General features: G+C 40.4%; 2 long non-coding RNA genes across 5 annotated transcripts in view; both read right to left on the minus strand.

Annotated features, from left to right (window-relative positions):
• Positions 1-13650, minus strand: part of LOC143019233 (uncharacterized) — a 907500-nt gene that overhangs the window by 522042 nt on the left and 371808 nt on the right. The gene's annotated exons all lie outside the window — the stretch shown is intronic.
• The window catches only part of LOC143019234 (uncharacterized), a 201414-nt gene continuing 196512 nt past the window's right edge, over positions 8749-13650 (minus strand). Inside the window, exon 3 of the long non-coding RNA XR_012965811.1 lies at positions 8749-8900. This is a non-coding gene — a long non-coding RNA (uncharacterized LOC143019234). The remainder of the gene's footprint in view (positions 8901-13650) is intronic.

Genomic DNA, 13650 nt, shown 5'->3' on the forward strand with positions numbered 1-13650 from the left:
GGGAAGAGGGCAGGTCGTATGCACAGCGGAGACGTTCTGCGTTGTTCGATCGTGTTCACGAGGTGAAGGGAAGGGGAACCTAAATTAGGATGGGCGAGGGCGAAGGGGAGGGGAGGGGAGGGGAGGGGAGGGGAAGGGAGGAGAGGGGTGGGTAGGGGAGGGGCGGGAAGGGGTGGTGAGGGGAGAGGAGGGGAGGGGTGGGGAGGGGTGGGAAGGGGAGCGAAGGGGATGGGGTAAGAGGGAAGAGAAGGTGAGGGGAGGGGAGGGGAAGGGGAGGGGAAGGGGAGGGGAAGGTGTGGGGAGGGGACGAAGGGAGAGGTGAGGGGAGGGGTAGGGGAGGAGAGTAGAGGGGAGGGAGGGGAAGGGAGGTGGAGGAGGGGAAGAGGAGAGGGAGGGGGGAGTGGATGGAGAACATCGATGAAGGGGGCGGGTAAAAGCGGGGCGGGGCCAGGGTTGGGGGAACTACAAGGGGAGGGTCGAGCGGGAACCACCGATGACTAATGTCTCATTGGGCTGTCTGTCTCTCTGTCTGTGTTTAGTCTTTATAATGGAGACCTCCCGAGGCCACGACCGTGTCCGTATTTCTTCTTTTATTTTCTCCATTCTTTTGGCTACCTCCCTTGTAAGGGGGAAAAAGCCTTGGTATATGTATGTATGTATGTACTTTCTCCATCCCTATATCCTTGTTCATCAGCCGTTGGTGTTCTAAAATGTCGCTGCGCTTTACTTGTACATCTGTTTAGATTCTTCCCTTTCACTGTTACTCACAACGTGTGTGTCTGCTCTGGCTGCTAAAGGGTATTTCGTTTAATCAAGGGAAGGACTCTTGCGCAGCGAAAGAATTCGCTAATTCAAGGTAAAATATTGCGTTGATCTTATTGTAGCTACTTTTGTGTTCTTTCTGTTCAACTCACGGTAGCTGTTGGAAATCTTCATACTTGGTGTGTGTGTGTATAATAAATAATAATAATAACAATAATAATAACAATAACAATAACAATAATAATAATGATAATGATAATGATAATGATAATGATAATGATAATAATAATAATGATAATAAATAGTAATAACAATAATAATAATGATAATGATAATAATGATAATAAATAGTAATAAAAATAATGATAATAATAAAATGATAATAATAGTAATAATGATAATAATAATAATAATGATAATAATAATAATTATAATAATAACATACGGTTTATTGGTTACAGCAGCATTACTGTGTGTATTCAGCCTCGGATCTGCTGCAGTCTCTGTCGAGACAGCCTGACACCACCCTACGGCAGTGAGCTCAGAGCTCCTTATTAGCCGATCTCTGGGTAGGTCTGAGACCACTCACACACCACACACCGGGACAGCAAGGTCACAACTCCTTGACTAACATCCCGTACCTACTAGCTGCTAGGTGAACAGGGGCTACACGTGAAAGGAGACAAACCCAACTTATCTCCGCCCGACCGGGGAATCGAACCCCGGTTCTCTGGCTTGTGAGGCCAGTGTTTTACCAATCCGCCACCGAGCCGTGTAAACGTGTGTGTGTGTGTGTGTGTGTGTGTGTGTGTGTGTGTGTGTGTGTGTGTGTGTGTGTGTGTGTGTGTGTGTGTGTGTGTGTGTGTGTGTGTGTGTGTGTGTGTGAGTGTGTGTGTGTATGTACGTGGGTGTATACACACCTGGATTCACATGTGCGTGCACTCGCACGCAAGTGTGTGTTCGTGCGTGCGTGCCTTTGCCCGAGGCCTGAGAATAAGATACAGATATAGAGAGAAAGGGGCCTGGAACCGGTTTGGCCTACCGAGAAGGGCTGCGCAATGTATATATTAAATACCAACTTCAAAGATAACAAATAGATAGAAATAGATAAATGGACTGATATATATAGGTAGATATGTAAATAAAATGTATAAGAATAAATATATCAATGAATATACAAATGAATAAATAGATTGATATATAAATAATTTGATAAATAATAAGATAGATAAGTAAATCAATAAATGAAAATATAAATAATTCAATCGATGAAATACACGAATAAGTTAAATAAGTTAATTAAATTACATACGTTAAATGAATATACGAATATAAATGAAAATACATAGAAATAGAAATACATAAACAAAACAAAAGAAACAAAAGATCCAAGATTTTCCCGAAACCTCAAATGTTTCTTTATTAATCTATAACAATCTTTAACTTATTGAGAACGTATGCAGATGCTATATACTTGGTCTTTGCCTAAGCATTTGACAAAGTAGCTCATTACACCCCTCATGAGTGTGTGGCTATGCTTTCTATCCAACGCAGGTATGGTATGCAGTGGAGTACCACAGGGACAAGTGTTTGGCCCAGTGTTATATATTATAACGACAAGAGAATTACTAAAACTCAGACCTCATTTGCAGATGATATTGAGGTAATGAGGTATATACAACATAAACAAGACGAGGCTCTATTGTGAGAAGAATGACTGCATACAATGTAGGGATAGCAAAGAATATGATCAAGCTCTGGGTATCTACATTTGCGCTGTGTTGTCCCCAAACCTAATTAAAGACAGATATAATGGAAAGAATAGAGTGGCGAGATATGGTACTCATAACAGTTGTAAGGAACAAATTATGCGAAAACTGATTAAAGCATCTGAACACACACACACACACACACACACACACACACACACACACACACACACACACACACACACACACACACACACACACACACACACACACACAGACACACACATACACACACACATACACACACACACATACGCATATATATATATATATGTATGTATATATATATATATATATATATATATATATATATATATATATATATATATATATATATACACGTGTGTGTGTGTGTGTGTGTGTGTGTGTGTGTGTGTGTGTGTGTGTGTGTGTGTGTGTGTGTGTGTGTGTGTGTGTGTGTGTGTGTGTGTGTGTGTGTGTGTGGCTCAGGAGGGACTTAATATAACCCTTTGAATTTTTAAAGGGAAGTTATAACATTAAAATTAAAAATCATTTCACACTAAATCAAATGGATGAGACGAAATGAACGAGAAATAAGAATTTGTGGTCTCAAGCTGTCAGGACGTTGATCTGATTTAGAAATAGAAATAATTTTCCTAACCGCATTCCCATTGAATGGAATAAAGTTTCAAATGTGGTGATTATATGTAACACAGTTGGAAATTTTCAGATTTACTCAGATAAATACTTTTTTTTCAAACTGACCTCGTTATGATCCAAAAGGTCTTTCGGTATTCCTTTTCACTGTAACATTGTAACTCATTGAGACATTATGAGTAAGTAATAAAACGCCTATCAGAAGAGGCCTTTTCAGAACGCCGACAATAGAGAAGGGCTACTAGACTGGTTTTCAGGGAAGGCAGTTCGTGGCTCCTTGATATGGAAGAAACTCGTTGGGTCACGTTCCGTAAAAACCTTCAATGCGGTGACACCCGTCACGTCGACTGAAACTGAACTTGTTCACAAAAAGGTTGAAACGGAGGCGGTTTGGGACTCCGAGACTCCATTTCATCCCGAGTCGACCCCTCAGCTGAATAGAACATAAGAATAGAGGAGACTGCAAGAGACCATAAGGCCTACACTAGGCAGCTCCATATCCATCACCACCTGTCATCCCCATCCATAAAGTTGTCTAACCGTTTCTTAAAACAACTGATAGTTTCAGCACTCACTAGAAATAAACCATAAAATATAAACGAAGGGTTTCCGTATTGAAGGGGTTTAAACGCCTTTTCCTTTCAGTCTGACAATGACGACGCGATCTCTTTCTCTTCGATGAAACCTGCCTTCAATTCTCTAATGGGGCTGACTTAAATTACACCTTTCCAACCCCCCATCCCATCACCGCCACCATAACCATTGCCATCATAACCACAACCACTTCCACCATAACTATCACCATTTGGACCGAGACTGCAATACGACTGGACACGAAGCCAACACCACAGTTAACAGAACATAGCGGTTTCCTTTCCCGTTTGGTTCACTTGGCCCAAAAATAAGTTGCATTTGGCCCAAAAATAAGTTGCATTTGGCCCAAAAATAAGTTTTCATCATATTGGCTCAACAATTAATCAAAAGAAAGTGGTGTTCCCCAGAGCAAAGGTAAAAATTGTATTTCTGTATCCTTTCACTGTTTTGTTAGTTAACTTTAATCGTTAAACCACAAACTATCCCATTTCCTCTGTAATCTGCTGGATTTCCATTTTAACCCCATAAGTACAACGAACCTAATGAGATACCTAATGGTTATCGGTGACTGCCACTTGCCTCAGCTGCCTGAATAAATAGGATAAGAGAAATAAATGACTTTGCTCGCAGCTAGGGGCCTGTTGGCACAACCTCTTTACCACCACTCCCACCAACAGCCCGACCCCCCATCCCACAGAACATAGGTTGCATTTCATAATATTTGTTTAGTAAATAGTGTTTTGATATTCTTCAACACTGTTCGCCCCGGTCTTTTTTGTTTTGATCGTTTAACCCATTCAACTCCGATGACAAGATGTCTTGTCATTTGGTCAAATAAAACAAAAAATCATAAAACACCAAAATGTTTGATCAAACACCAGAAAAATATGACGTCAGTCCTCGCTTCGCTGCGAGCGAAGCGAGGACTGACGTCATATTTTTCTGGTGTTTGATCAAACATTTTGGTGTTTTATGATTTTTTGTTTTATTTGACCAAATGACAAGACATCTTGTCATCGGAGTTGAATGGGTTAAATGCTCTGGATGTAAATGAGTCCTTTACTGGCTATCAGGTCAACCATCCAGGTGCACTCATTGCGAAATGGATAAACAGGATTGGTTCAATTTACTGTCTCTTTCAATCCTACCCTGAGCACAATGAATGCTAAGTATCTCCAACCGTTGCTTGTTTGTTTGTAGTCTGTGTGATTCACCATGGTCTTGGATCACGTGTTGGACTCGTGATCGACAGCTATTTACCTCCCGAAAGAGAGCTCAGATTTCATATATGACCGATCTATGGGTAATGCTGTGACCTTACACTCACACGCACACGCAACTCCTCGCGATACTGAAATTACTTCAGGCCTTGGCGGCCGGGAACTATACCACTGCTCTACGAGTCGTGTGTGTGTGTGTGTGTGTGTGTGTGTGTGTGTGTGTGTGTGTGTGTGTGTGTGTGTGTGTGTGTGTGTGTGTGTGTGTGTGTGTGTGTGTGTGTGTGTGTTTGCATGTGTGGGTGTTTGCATGTGTTTGCATGTGTGGGTGTCGGAGAAGTTACGTGACTGCGCGTTCTGAGTACTGAGTACTTGTTTGTCTTCATATAGTACCCTTAGGTTCACAAAGCCTGACGTGTATGAAAGTCCATACCGTTCTTTATTCTACGTTGAAAATCGAAGTCAACCCACTCACACGTAAACACGCGCGCACACACACACACACACACACACACACACACACACACACACACACACACACACACACACACACACACACACACACACACACACACCCGAATACATATGAACACAAACACGAACACATAAATACATACATACACACACGAACACATATGAACACAAACACACACACACACGAACACGAATACACATGTACACACACACACATATATACACACACAAACACACAGTGTCCCGAGTTCCTAGAATACATGAGCGACCACATAGGTAACTGAGCACAAATCAGGTCGTTTCATATTTCATCAAGCCAGAATAAAATGCCCTCGGGCGCAGGTGCCACAGACGAGCTCTCCATCCATGGTAATCAACGACTATGGACTCGAACTGGTCTGGCTAGAAAGCGGTTGAACTTGCCTATCTAAAGTATAAGAAATAACAATAATAATATATATATGCTAGTAGTGACAATTGTAATGATAACGTTATTACTATTAATGATGATGATGATGCTGCAAAATGATAATAACAAAAGTAGCAATGATAAGTAAATATATAAACAAATAAGTGGATACATAGAAAAGATAGAAATAAATCTTCTTTCATCTTACCGCTGAAGAGGTTACATTTTCTAATAATGGAGGACGCGTCAAGTGTATGTATATATATATATATATATATATATATATATATATATATATATATGTATATATATGTATATATACATATATATGTATATATATGTATATATACATATATATATGTATATATACATATATGTACAGTATATATATGTATATATACATATATATATATATGTATATATATATATATATCTATCATATATATATATATATATTATATATATATATATATATATATATATAATATACATATATATACATATATATATATATATATATATATATATATATATATCCGATAATTCTTATGACAGTTGCATGCAGGATTCGAACCTACTGCTATCGGCCACATAATATCTTCACAGAGCCATAGCCCATAGCAGTGGGTTCGAATCCTGCATGCGATTGTCATAAAAATTATCGGATTGATGTCCCTGTTATTAGCAAATTTCTCTCATCTATATATATATATATATATATATGTATATATATAATATATATATAATATATATATATACATATATATACTTATATGCAAAGAAATCACAAAATACTCGTGATGAACTATTTTGCAGAAACCACAGGGAAATTGGAAAAACAGATACCGAACGTTTTCGTCTATTAAGACATTTTCAAAAGTACAGAAAAGTAATACAGAAAGAAACAATATGTACCTAAGAAGACAGAGGATTTTTGGAAAGGTCCCATGTTACTAATTATCACACACAATCTTGTCAATAATAAAATTGTCCAATTTAAATAAACCCAAACTCAAGTTCATATTATTTCCAAAATTTCTGTACCTTTGAAAATTTTGAAATTTCTGTACCTTTGAAAATGTCTTAATAGACGAAAACGTTCGGTATCTGTTTTTTTTTTTTGTTTTCTCGGTGGTTTCTGCAATATATATATATATATATATATATACTATATATATTTTTTCTTTTCTTTTCTTTTCTTTTCTTCGTGTGTGTGTGTGTGTGTGTGTGTGTGTGTGTGTGTGTGTGTGTGTGTGTGTGTGTGTGTGTGTGTGTGTGTGTGTGTGTGTGTGTACAAGAAGGATCATATTGACTCCAATCCGTCAGGACCATTTTATTATTATTATTGTTATTAGTATTACTATTATTATTGTTATTAGTATTACTATTATTATCATTATTATTATCATTATTATTATCATTATTATTATCATTATCATTATTATTATTATTATTACTATCATTATTCTATTTATTGATATTTATTCATTTATACTAATTTATCTATATTTATTTATTTATAATTATAAATTTTTTATTCATTCATTTTTATTTTTTTATTTTATTTAGTTATTTTATTAATTTATTTGTATTCATTTTTATTTATATATTTATTTATTCTTTTTTGTTCTACGTATCGATCTCGTTCAATTTGTCAGGACGTCTTTCGGCACTTAGAGTACTCACAGTATCTTTCAAACCTGCTGTCGCCCTTCTTTACAACGCCGGACCCTTCTGTTCCCGTTGCAGGAGTCCTACCCATCCCTTACTGGCTTCGGTTTTGCAACATCTGCAAGAAGCCTCCACTTGTCAACAAAGAATTACTCGATTCAGCTGAGATTCCTTAACAACATTTACATACTTTTATCTGACATGGCACTTCTATTTGTTTACATATCTCCGAAGCCGTCACCTATGCAATTGGACTGCTGGGGCAGGTAACGGCTACTACTGGGAATCGGAAAGGTTTGCGGGATTCGAACCCACAACTAAACAAATACGAGGGTAGCACGTTTCCGATTACGACTCCAGTGCACATTTCTTATATGAATATTCTTCCAATCACATTAATTCATTCATGGGCACTGATTAACCCTTTATATACTATCTGGTATTTTTTTATGCTTCCGTCAGACATTTTCATATATCTCCAATACGTACCAGATGATACTTTGTTTAATAATTATAGCCACCACTACGTTATTTCATTTATCTCCATGGCACTTCTTCCGTAGCGAATTGATTAATTTTTTATGCACAAATGCATTTATACCTTTGCCTTCCCAAAGACCGATTAGTGGGAAAGTTTTACGATGAATACGTGGACGACATGCAGATTATGTGCGCGCATGTGTGTGTGTGTGTGTGTGTGTGTGTGTGTGTGTGTGTGTGTGTGTGTGTGTGTGTGTGTGTGTGTGTGTGTGTGTGTGTGTGTGTGTATTTGTGTGTGTGTGTATTTGTGTGTGTGTGTGTGTGTGTGTGTGTGTGTGTGTGTGTGTGTGTGTGTGTGTGTGTGTGTGTGTGTATTTATGTGTGTGTGTATTTGTGTGTGTGTGTGTGTGTGTGTGTGTGTGTGTGTGTGTGTGTGTGTGTGTGTGTGTGTGTGTGTGTGTGTGTGTGTGTGTGTGTGTGTGTGTACGTGTGCTCAATTATAATTATATGTCTGTGTCCTTCCGTCCTTGAGTCCCCGTGTAGTCACCTTGGTCTTTGGATCACGTGTTGGACTCGTGATCGACAGCTATTTCCCTCACGGAAGAGAGCTCAGAGCTCGTATGACCGATCTATGGGTAATTCTATGTGTGTCTGCGTATATCTGCGTTCCTGTGTATGTGCGTGTCAATGCGTGTGCACTATGCGAAGATGTGCACACAAGCCGTACACATGTGCACACATGTATACATACGTGCGTTTAAGCGTAGTTGGCAGTGCTCGCACGCTCATAGTAGAGAGGTCCCTTGGCTGCTTTCCCCCCGGAACAATACTCGACGGACTCGACCCGGAGCCGCCGCCGACTCAGCCAGTGACCCCGGGAAGAGGGATCCATTAGCCGATACCAACCTGCAAATGGAAAGGTCAAACACAAATTACTCTCATGGTTACGAGGAAGAAACAATCATTTCACTTACTCATTCGGTCTCTCTGTCTCTTTCTCTCTCAATAATACCCACGTTCACTTACATCTTCCATGCATACAATACATACATATATATATATATATATATATATATATTTATATATATATATATATATATATACCTATATAAATATATATATATACATACATATATGTGCAACACTGAATGGATCCCTGTGATTAGAGATACATTTTTATCAACCACAATGCACTTTAATTCTAAGCCATCTAGGTTGATAAAAGAAATATATATATATATATATATATATATATATATATATGTGTGTGTGTGTGTGTGTGTGTGTGTGTGTGTGTGTGTGTGTGTGTGTGTGTGTGTGTGTGTGTGTGTGTGTGTGTGTGTGTGTGTGTGCAGAAAAAACACTGGTAAATGATAAACATAATCCGAATGTTTTCGTCTATATATCTTCAGGGAATACAGCATGAGAGATACAGAGACATATATATACTAGAAAGGTAAAGCCATGTAAGGAACATTAGGAAGTTAAATCACACGAATCTGATGGAATTACATACAATTGGGGTACTCAGGTCAAGGTCTTGATGATGGACAAAATGTTACATAGGCCGGGAGGGATAACATCCAGCAATTTTCTTTGAAATGAAATTATCAAGCATGTACATACCTAAACTTAGATTAATGTTTTGATCAAAAGTGTAATATATGTGGGTTGTAATATATACAAGGGATGGAGAACACATATCCTTCAGTTTTATTTGGGAAATTTTATTAGGATGTTTTTTAACAGCAATATCGTTCTTAAAGACTACATTTATATTAAATTCTTTGAGAATTTTAGGTAGTTTTACCATGCTTTCATGAAATGGAAGCACTAGGAGGTTCTTTTTACAAAACTGATTTCTCCCCTGTGAGGTGTTATTTGATGACCACATTGTGGAATTTGCCTACCAAATGCTTTGGATATTTGAAGACTGATGCTATGCTATATCTTGCTCAGTTCATCATTCAAAAACTCAAAACTGCAGATTCTGTACACTCTGAGGAACACATAACTGAAACCAGAAAGCTTAGTTTTTTCATGGTGAGACGAGTAGTAATGAACGTAAGACAGAATATTAATATGTTTTCAAAAAACATCAAACTTAAAATGTCATATGTGCCTCTTTTCTTTCTTGATGTACTACCGTAGCAAAAGTGTTATGTACATTGCTGCACGTTTTCCTAATAGCAGTTGCTCACTGAAGGCCCAGCTACGGAGACAGCCTAACAGCATGCGAATATCGCAATGTCTGCCTCGCCTTCGAAGCAAATTGAAAGTACAACAATATTGTCGAACTGACAAATGGTGCAGTAAAATAAACAGACGACGTTAAATCGCCAAACGCACAGCGAGGAAGAGAGATGACCAGATCCAGTTCACTTTAACTTTGCAAAAGTCCATAATGAAACGAAAATTTCCTTATCCTTTTTTTTTTTGTGCCAGAAAGCACATACTAATTTAAAAAAGAAAAATTGTGATTGGACGAAATTTAACTATAAAACAAGTATAGCAAAATTAATTATGATACAGATCTCCCCCGACTTTAGAAAAATTGACTTTGAATGTCAGATCGTCATGACAGGATAAAAAGAACGCCTTGATATAAAATCGCCAATCGCACTACAACGATGTCGACCTGACAAATGGGGGCGACGGCGTAACGAACACAGAAGAAAAACTACTTGACGTCATGTGGCGTGTGCCCTGGGCCGCCTATCAGCCGAGAACCTACAGGTGAAAGTTATTAATCTCTTCATTAGGAACTCTCACTCCCCCCCCCCTCCCCAGGGGAGTCCACATCAGCTGTCCAGCTGTCGACAGGGTCCAACTACGCCACCACACCCCACCTGCCTTAGCCTCAGCTGCTGCTGAAGCTGCTGTTTCGAACACAGACCTCGCTAAGGTGCGGTCCCTGTTCAGGTTTCCGGCTGATGCAACATCCCTCGCTCTGCCTCGAGGGAAGAGCAATTGACGACGCGAGCCATCTGGAACTCAGGATGACAGCCACAAGGTGGCGGTAGGGTGAGTGGGAGGGAGACGAAAATGTGAAGTGGATGGGCAATGGAGTTGGAGTAGGTGGAGTGGATGTGGGGATTAGGAGTGTTGGGTGAGCGATTTAAGACTGTTGGGTGAACGATTCAAGAGGGATGGACGAGCATGTTATAAAAGGTAGGTGGAGTTAGGTGAGATGAGTAAGAGAACCAGGAGGAATTAGTAAGGGCGTCAAAAGGAGGTGAATAAGAAGCCAAAAAGGCTGAGTAAGAGAGTCAAGAAAGACAAACGAGGTCAAGAAGGATGGGTGCTGGAATCAGGAGGAGTGAGGGAGGGAGGGATTTAGGAGGAGTGGGTGTGGGATTCGTCAAGGCTGGGCTAGGGAATCAATATAGCTGGATGAGATACTCATGAGGGGCGAGAGGGTTAGGTGGGGTGGGTGAGGGTGTTAGATGGGGTAAGCGAGTGTTAGTGAGAGAGAGAGAGAGAGAGAGAGAGAGAGAGAGAGAGAGAGAGAGAGAGAGAGAGAGAGAGAGAGAGAGAGAGAGAGAGAGAGAGAGAGAGAGAGAGAGAGAGAGAGAGAGTGTGTGTGTGTGTGTGTGTGTGTGTGTGTGTGTGTGTGTGTGTGTGTGTGTGTGTGTGTGTGTGTGTGTGTGTGTGTGTGTGTGTCTGTGTGTGTGCGCGTGCGTGTGTGTGTGTGTGTGTGTGTGTGTGTGTGTGTGTGTGTGTGTGTGTGTGTGTGTGTGTGTGTGTGTGTGTGTGTGTGTGTGTGTGTGTGTGTGTGTGTGTGTGTGTGTGTGTGTGTGTGTGTGTGCCTACAGTCATTCGACAAATAGTAAGCATCTATTCCTTTGACAAGGTGATGTCCTGTACAGATATCTCGGCTGAAACTCAAAGTCTCTTTTCACCTGAAGGATCACCACTGTATCGAGGGAGTCAGGAATATTGTCTCGATCCAACACTTCTTTGATGGTTTTGTTCTTGTAGATCGACACCAAGATATGGGGGGAACGAGCTTAAGGCAGTGAGGACTGGAGGATGGATGGGTGGAAGAGGAATAGGAGGAGGAGGAACAGAAAGAGAAAGTGAAGAAGAAGAAGGAAAAGAAGGAAGAGGAGGAAATGGAGGAGGAGGAGGAGCAGGAAGAGGAGGAAGAGGAGGAAGAAGAGGACGACGAGGAGGAGGACGAGGAGGAGGACGAAGAGGAGGAGGACGAGGAGTAGGAGGAGGACGAGGGGGAGAAGAAGAAAGAGAAGGAGGAGGTGAAGAGGGAGGAGGAGGAGGAGGAGGAGGAGGAGGAGGAGGAGGAGGAGGAAGAGGAGGAGGAAGAAGAGGACGACGAGGAGGAGAACGAGGAGGAGGAGGACGAGGAGTAGGAGGAGGACGAGGGGGAGAAGAAGAAAGATAAGGAGTAGGAGGTGAAGAAGGAGGAGGAAGAAGAAGAAGGAGAAGGAAAAGGAGAAGGTGAAGAACAAATAGGAGGAGGAAGAGGAGGAGATACAAGATAGAGGGAAGGATTACAGTGGGTTTCCATTGTAGCAACGGGCGCCAAGTTTCGAACTCGGGCCTTAAGCCCTTCCAAGCCGGGTGGCACTTTTCTCGTTATTCAGGACACCATCCTGTTATATGATTCATCTTCGTGACGCCCTCTAGCTAAGGGAAGGGCTATAACCCATTTAGATTAACCCCAACCGTATCGAGTGGCAACTTCTTCATTTTGTTTCGGCACCTGAAAGGCTATTTCATTCATGGCACAGAACTCAATGGCAAAGAGGTTTCAAGGCGAATTGCAAAGGCAAGGTGCCTATGGATTAACGGGAATCGATAGTTAGCCGACAAACCGACTTCTGTTCCACCTACGCCAGTTACATGCGTGCTCTCTCTCTCTCTCTCTCTCTCTCTCTCTCTCTCTCTCTCTCTCTCTCTCTCTCTCTCTCTCTCTCTCTCTCTCTCTCTCTCTCTCTCTCTCTCTCTCTCTCTCTCTCTCTCTCTCTCTCTCTCTCTCTCACTGGGAAGTATGTGAAGGTGAATGAAGGAAGATACAATTCTTGGACCAAGTTTATTGTCAACTAGTTTCGCATAAGGGCTTCTGGTGAAGTCAGTGCGAAATTAGTTAGGAATAAACTTGGACCAAGACTCGTGTCTCTCTTCAGCCACCGACACAGACGCACACACGCGTGTGCGTGTATGTAGGTATGTGTAGCCTCCGAATTAAATAAATAATCTAATACAAGTGTAATGTCGCATACAGATTACAAATTATTTGGAAATTCGTTAACAAAAGTGGATAGTGAAAAAGATCTCGGCGTAATTATCAGTAACGACCTCAAATCATCCAAGCAGTGTATTTCAGCCTCTGAGAAAGCAAATAAGATTCTGGGACTGATTGCGCGATCTTTTGATTTCAAAAGTCCATCACACATTAACAAGCTATATAAATCGTTAGTTCGTCCACATTTGGAATATGCTGTTTCCGTATGGTCACCGAATCTCATTAAAGACATTGACAGACTGGAAAAAGTACAACGGCGAGCCACAAAACTGATTCCAAATATCAAAAATAAATCATACGAAAATCGACTAAAACACATGAATCTGTTTTCCCTAAAAAAGCGTAGACTCAGAGGTGACTTGATACAGGTCTTTAAGATTTTAAAGGGAA

Source organism: Oratosquilla oratoria, chromosome 36, assembly GCF_046742065.1.
Source record: "Oratosquilla oratoria isolate Oo_2021 chromosome 36, ASM4674206v1, whole genome shotgun sequence".
Taxonomy (NCBI): domain Eukaryota; kingdom Metazoa; phylum Arthropoda; class Malacostraca; order Stomatopoda; family Squillidae; genus Oratosquilla; species Oratosquilla oratoria.